The sequence below is a fragment of the Marmota marmota genome, unplaced genomic scaffold (genome assembly GCF_001458135.2).
Source record: "Marmota marmota marmota unplaced genomic scaffold, marMar, whole genome shotgun sequence".
Lineage (NCBI taxonomy): Eukaryota > Metazoa > Chordata > Mammalia > Rodentia > Sciuridae > Marmota > Marmota marmota.
The window spans coordinates 22,326,214-22,333,794 of NW_026000249.1; positions in this window are offsets into that span (position 1 = coordinate 22,326,214).

The following is a 7,581-nucleotide window of genomic DNA, read 5'->3' on the forward strand; positions in this document are numbered from 1 at the left end:
TTTTTTTTTTTTTTTTTTTTTTTTTTTTTTGCTGTTGTTTATTTGTTTGTTTTTGCAATAGAGAGTATCTTGCTATTTTGGCTATTACACAAGCTGACCTTCAACTTGTAGTTCTCCTGCCTCAGCCTTCCAAATAGCTGGGACTACAGGTAAGTGCCACCACACTCAGCCTATTTAAAAAAATTTTTTTTTTCAGTTTAGAAAGGATCAGTTTGAATATAAATAAGAAAGTTTATAATGATATTAAGGAATTTACTATGTTATATTACTTTTGTCCAATTATTGACTATTCATTAGGATACAAATATAATTACAAACAAAATTTTTATTTCCCATCCTTGAACTCCTCAAAGTCCTTTCTAATAAATTATATGATTAGACTTAGTAAATTTTCACTGATGATAATTATCTGTCCATACCCCTGGAGCTGAACCCTAACACCATTGGAGGGATGTAAATGGATCGCATCTATATCTAAGACCTGTCTAGACATGAAGAGCAGTAGGGGGTTTCCAGACACATAAAAAGCAGTAGGGGGTTTGCAGACATCACTTCATGTGAAAGTTATAGCAACAGGCATCAATCGATGCACTGTGTCATTGAAATGAAGTTTGTTTAACTAAATCACAAGTTATGAAAAAGCTGAAAGAAATAGAAAGAGATTTTTTCCTACTTTTTTCTTCTTTTTGTTTTAAAATATTTGATCAAAATTGTATGTGTTTAGGATATAGAGCATGATGATTTCATATGCATACACACAGTGAACTGATTATTACAGTGAATCTAACTAATGTATCCATATCATCTCATATTTCCATTTTTTGGTACAGTGAGAATAGTTATGATAATACTCTATTAGTAAAATTTTCCCAAGATGTACAGATGGCCAGTAGGTATATGGAAAGCTGTCTGTCATAACTAAACATTAGGAAATGCAAATGAAAACCACAATAAGATATCACTTAACTCTCGATAGACTGGCCATTATTAAAAAGTCTAAAGATACTGTTGGTAAGGATATGTAGAAAGGAACACTTGTATACATACTGGTGGGAATGTAAATTGGAATAGTATCCAGAAAAACATTCTGGAGCTGCCTCAAAAAAATTTAGATTGGACTACCAAAATTATAATTTTACACTGATGCTTATCAGTGAAAATATGTAATACATTTATTATATATTCCAATAAGAAGCATTGCTTTATTTTATAAAGGAAAATAAATTATTTATTTAGTTAAATGTTCTAACACATTAGATCTAATTACCTACTAATAAGAAAACTTTAAATATTAATTTTTGCCCCATTTTTTTCTGCTTTTCCAGAAATGAGAATTTCCTCCCTACTAAGAAAATTAAGATCTCAACAAAAAATTTCAACTTTTGCCTTCCAAAATAAACCTAGAGTACAGATGACAGTTTTTCAAGCCAAAACTTACATTTTTAACATGGGGTTTGTTTAGGTCAAAGATACTTAACAATCAAAAGCCTGTGTATAAAAAAAATCATACATGACACTTTAGAAAACTAGAGAGATAAACAAAAGCTCAAACTAATTATTCTGGAAGAGATTGGAGAGGAGTACTAAGTTGGAAAATAGGGGAGCAAGCAAGGCTAAGTAGGACTGCAGAAACTGGCAAGGAAGGAATCATATCTGGTGGAAAAGGGATGGCATAGGAAATTTAGCACAGAAACACTACTGAGCAGTCTTGTTTATAGCACCATAAAATCACACATATGCGCAGTGGAACTTGAAGACAGGTGTGGTATAAATGTGTCTCCAAAAATTCATATGTTAAAACTTAACCACCAATGTGACAGTGTAAAAAGATGGTAACTTTAGAACTAGCCATGAGGGCAGAATGGAACAACCTAATCCCTTTTTGCCTTTTCCCCCTCTTTCACCTTGTGAGGATATAGTGTTTTTTACCTTTGGAGGATTAAGTAACATAGTGCCCTTCTGGAAGCATGAAGTAAGCCATTAACAGACACAAAATCTGGTAGTGCTTGATCTTGTACCTCCTGTCATCTACAACTATGTGAAACAAATTTCTATTATTTGCAAATTACCCAGCCTGCGGTAATTTGTTATAATAGGATGATTAGAGTAAGACAAAGGCCACATATAATCATGGGACTTTGAGTGAGGCTCATGTATAGTCATACTCAACTGTTGAGAGCCAATTATGACTGCTTTCCTTAAATATGTTCCAGCTGAAATCAGAATCACCTGTGATTGATTTGTTTATTCTATTTCATCTGCCTAGATGACAAATCTCTTTAAGTAACATAAAGTTTTGAAGTTCCCAAAATAGAGGGTGGAATCCTGGATATTCAGGCTAGGAATTATGTTGATGTTTATTACTGTTTAGAAAGGAAAGCACTTCAAAATTTCCCAGTTCCCATTGGGCATAGTGGCACATGCTGCTAATCCCAGTGACTCAAGAGGCTGAGACAGGAAGATCAAAAGTTTGAGGCCACCTTTGGCAACTTAGTTTGGTCTTAAGCAACTTAGTGAGACCCTGTCTCAAAATAAAAAAATAAAAATAAAAAGGGTTGGGGATGTAACTCAGTGGTAAATGCCCCTGGATTCAATCCCTAGTAACAGGAAAAAATTCAATCCCCAGCACCCCTCCCCCCAAAAAAAACCTTCCCAGTTTCCATACTTGTTATGAATCCAAAGCATAAGTCACAATATATTACCTCTCCAATTGCAGTTGTTTGTTTATGTGTTACCATACAGTGAACAAACAATTCATATCATAATCTGACAGTGTTATTATAAGAATAGAAACTCATCTGTGATAATCAGAATGTTTTAAGGTAAAGTCATGAGAACTGAAAGATGAGTAATGATTTCCATTCTTGGGCCAAGATATTGGCATGGTTGTGTCCATCTAGCATATTTCTATCTATGCTTAAAGCATAAGCATACTGGAAAATGTAAGAAGTAATTATATATGAATTTAAGAGATTAATGTTAAGGACTTGCAGAAGGAAGACTTGAGAAATAGGAGCTATCTACATCATCAAGGACCTTGTGTCATATGAAATCTATTAGATTTTATTCTGTAGACCAAGGAATGTCACTGAGGAATTTTAAAGACCTGAGTGAAAGGGTAAGATTTGTGTTTTAGAAAGATCACTCTATGTCAGGATCAAGAATGTTTAGACAGAAGACAGACCTTTGAAATATTATAGCACTTGAGTCTTGCTTGAATCATAAGTAGAACTGAGATACATGATCCTTTTAAATGTACTTGCAAGGAATTATAATTCCTGTAATCAATATTTTAAATATTTTATAATAATTTGTTTTCTATATTTTATTTTTATATGTATCATTTTTTCATTATGGATTTTTTGGTCTCCTTTTAATTCTTGTGAACTGAAAAGTCATATTTTATTTTTAATATATACTGAGCCATAGTGCTGACAGGCAAAGGAAGAAGATAGTATTTATTGACCATTCTCTACTTAACAAATACTATTCACCATAGTGCTCACAGGCAAAAGAAGAATATAGTATTTATTGACCACTGTCTACTTAATAAACACTCTGCTAGGTTCCTTTAATATATAGCTGCCTAAATAATTTAGGTAAGAAATAGTTAAACTGAAACAAAAGTTCAGCTGCTATAGTTAGGCATAGTTACTGGTTTTGTGTGGTGGTGTTTGCTTTTCAACCTAAAGGAATTATATAACTCATGTTGGACAGCAATCAGGAAATAATCTTTACCACTAAATATTTTTTATGTTCCTTCAGATGGCACAGCACATGAATAATGTTTTTTTACCTAGTGAGCTAGCAAATACAGCACATGTACATAACACACAAAGTTTACTTGTTTATTTTTCTGTACCGGGAATTGAACCCAGAGCATGATCTCCTGTCTCAGCCTATGGAACTGCTGGGATTACAGGCTTGCACCACCAAGGCCGGCCATACAAAATTTTTAAACTAGAAAAGAAAAACATTTATAGGGGAAAAAGTCACATCAGCAATAATAGCACACAGAACAAGAATATCATTGGAGTAGAGTCATCAACAGAATATGCTTAAAAATTACCAGAAACTTCATGTATACCTATAGAGCACCAATTATAAATAGATAAATCTTATTTACCAGAAAGTATGGCATCTAAAATATTTGTAGAAGAACCTTGTTACAACTGATTTGAATGTTTATATTTTCCTTTGACTTTGATATTGGCTTGTGATGTCTCTTTCCATCATGTAATATTAGTGGAATATGCAGTTTTCCCCAAATCATAAGAATTTATCAATGATTAGTTGTCTGGAGCATTACATAAAATGTTGGATTGGATTTAGCTGGGTGTGGCACTTATTGGATATCAAGAATTCAAAAGACTCTTTATAGACATCTTCCAGAAAACAGGCTAGAATCCTATTCAAGTGCATATTCATTGTCACAAAGTAAACTAAATTTGGCTGCTATATTTTATATGATTGTTTCTGCAAAAGCCCACTTTTGGATACTATTATTGGACATGGTTAATTCTTATTAACTTGTTGGACTTCTTTATTGTTAATATGCAAATAGATCTACAAGTTACATTTCATTATAATGGTTTGAAATGGGTGATAAACAAACAAATTTGAAATAAAATATGAACATGTTCCATTGTATTATAACATTATATACTTTCTTGACAGCTAAAAAAAACTTTGTAGCATGTACTGTATATGTTTATAGTATATGTAGTAAATAAAAATATGGTAAAATATTTGGCTTGGTGATTTTTTGTGGAAAAAAAAAGAAGAAGAAATAGAAAGGCCAGTACAGAAGATGAAGGCGAACAGCAGGAGAGAAAAGTGGAGGGAAAGGGAACATATTGGGGATTGAAATGGAGCAAATTATATTCCATTCATATATTATGATGATGATGTCAAAATGATCCTCAGTATTGTGTATAAATGTAGTACACTAATAAAAGCATAAAAAGAACATCCACTTTTGGTAATATTTAGGTGAAAGATTTTTAATTGCTCCTAAGTGAAGGGTAACAGTATACTTCAATGAAAGCTTGACAGTAAGGTGTTCACTCTTGCTATTTATAATTAAGGCTAATTTGAGCTATTAATCATTATTAGAGGTTCTTTTTATTCCAATAATTTCTTTTGTCTTTATAAATATATTTTTAAATAAACATCCAAATATTGTTTCAAACAGATAACTGGAATGAATGGTCCTTTTAAAAAAGATTTTGAACCCCAGAAGGAAGCCAGGGAAACCATATTTCTCATGGAGTTTTTTCAATTGAAGAAAGCTAACATAATTCACTTTATTTACATAGTCAATCTATAAAACGTAATTTTTAACCAAATTTTAAGAACAAAAAATAAGCTCAGAAATAATTTTGCATCTTGAGCAAGGCCACATGTCCTGTAAGTAGTAGAGATAAGACACAAGCATTAAAGTGGTTAATTTATAAATCACACCTCTTTCTGCACTAATTTTATATTGATATGTGTCTGTAAATGTTACTTTACACTCCTTAATGAATTACAAAGTGGTATTGACATGTGAAATGGATATATAAAAAAGAGAGAGATTAATCATTTAATTTATTCATTCAATGAATAGGTATTTAGTGTTCATTGTATGCCAGGTTCAGTTTGAGATTGTTCTGGAGATCATGGACATTTATTCCGTGTAATAGAGTTGGGGTCTGCCAAAAAGTATAGCAGGGAACATTAAGTGTGTGGAATGGAAGCCTATAGATGAGAATGAGATATAATGCTTAAAGAGATGTATCACAGTACATTGGTCTCCTAGAAATTACATTTGACATATTTGATGGCATAACAAAATGTAATCTTTTGTACATTTCCATTAATGAATATGTTCTCCCTCAGAGAATTGAACATAGAGTCCAAAGACTTGAAATATCAACATTTCCCAGAACTGGGTTAGTATATGGTAATATATTCTCAGAGTAATCTTCTTGAGTTTTTTTTGTATCAAATAAATTACTGTCAATTAAAAAATTATTTTTTCAATACCTACCTAAGAAGACATCATTAAAAAAAAGACATTCCCTGAGCTAATGAAAAAGCATACTTAACAAGCTTGCCTTGATTCTTTTATTTTTTTCAACATTTTAATTATAATATTCTGAGATTTCTAAGCATTTATAATGGAAGATTTCAGTCATATAGAGAAACCTGAAATGACCTTATGGTTAACCTCTATGTAACTGTCCACCTTCAATCTATAATTACATTTTTCTACATTATTTAAAATATGCCTTTCCATGCTCCCATTCAATATATCAATTTATCTTATTTTTCTGATGTGATTGCAAGGAAGTCTTGGAACATTTTCCCCTAAAATCTTTAACATAAATATTAATTTGAGTCAATATTGATAATTTTTACTACCAATTTATTGAAGCACACTTCATGTACATATACGACAAAGTGCATCATTTGATGAATCTTTACATTAAGTATAGCTACAGCAATCTAACATTACTATCAAGATACTAAAAATTCTCTTCAACACAAAAACTTCTTTATGTCACTTTGAAATCAATCTCTCCATTTAGTCCCTAGACAACTATTGATGTTTTTTGGTCAGAATTTTTTATTTTGCATTTTCTAGAATTTAATGTAAATGGAATCAGTAAATACCATTTTGTCTATCTACCTTTGTCAGCACAATCCTTTTGAGATTCATCCATGTTGTTATTTCAGTGTTTTTTTCATTTTTATTCATGAGTAGTACTTCATTGTACAAGTATACTACAGTTTGTTTATCCATACTCCTCTTGTATGCAATGGAACCATTTCTGGTTTTGAGGCTAAAATTAATAAAGCTACTGTTCTTTTTTGGTACTGGGGATTGAACCCAGAGGGACTTTACCACTGAACTACATCCCTAGCAGGCCCTCGCTAAGTTGCTGAGGCTGGTCTCAAACCTGCTATCTTCCTACCTCAGCCTCCCAAGTCGCTGGGATTTCAAGTACACACACCCAGCAAAGTTACAGTTCTTTATAACCATTCTTGGAATCACTTTTGTAGTAATGTTTTCATTTCCTAGTGGGTCACATATAGGTGTCCATTTAAATACTTTATGTCTACAAGTAACTCTATTACTATAAAATTTAACTTTATAAACATAAATCATAATGACATGTGCATAAATTTAACTTTACAAACATAAAACATAAAGCTTTATTAACATAAAGCATAATGAAACAAAACAATATAAAAAAGTAACAAAAATTCAGAACATATATCAAAATAGTAATTAATAGTGATAAGATGCTATTCAAAGCAAATGGACAGGTTCTTATATTTGTTGGATGAGCCAATTAATGAAGCGAAATGGATTATATGAATTATAATGAAGTATAATTTAATTTCTTGCTGATTTGTTTGAAACTACTGATATCAAGAAATGATCACATAGTCTCAGCAATTTAGCAAGGTGCTAAGCAACTCAGTGAGACCCTGTCTCTATTAAATTCAAATAGGGCTGGGGATGTGGCTCAGTGGTCGAGAGTCCCTGAGTTCAATCCCTGGTACCAAAAAAAAAAAAAAAAAAAAAAAAAA